The sequence below is a fragment of the Phalaenopsis equestris genome, unplaced genomic scaffold (assembly GCF_001263595.1).
Source record: "Phalaenopsis equestris unplaced genomic scaffold, ASM126359v1 Scaffold000055, whole genome shotgun sequence".
In the NCBI taxonomy this organism is placed as follows: domain Eukaryota; kingdom Viridiplantae; phylum Streptophyta; class Magnoliopsida; order Asparagales; family Orchidaceae; genus Phalaenopsis; species Phalaenopsis equestris.
In genome coordinates, this window is record NW_018164497.1 from 142558 (window position 1) to 143118 (window position 561).

Below are 561 nucleotides of genomic sequence, written 5' to 3' on the forward strand. Positions count from 1 at the left end.
CCCTGCCAGTTCCCCATTAGAGCACCTGAAAAAGGTTCCAACTTTATCGGCGGTGGAGGTGGAGGTGGGAGTGGGAAGTAGACGGGGGAGTATGTGGAGAAAAGATGAGCGGCTTTGCTTGTTGCCTTTTTTAATGGGATGACGATCAGAAATCGTGTGCACACTGTTTTTTATTATTATTATTATTTTAGATAATATATATTGCAAAAAGATTAATATGATCCGATTATTTTGTTGGATGATTTTAATCTCGTATTTATATGAATATATGATTGTTGATAAGGAAATTATTAATATAATTTATTTTAAACGGTGGCTATTTTTTAAAAATTTAGTGTGATCTCATCAAATCATTATTTTGAAATTTAGCAAAGCATTGACAACTTCCTTACGTAGCAGGGAAAAGAGTCAATAGTTGTACAAATTGTGCACCACGTAGGTCGTTGTTGGTCATATAAATCGTAGTCGTGAGTTATGCTGTAGTTTGTAGGTCACAAGGATAAGAGTCAGGAGTTGGACAAGTTGCAGACCGCGTAGGTCATAATTTGTTATGTAAGCTGC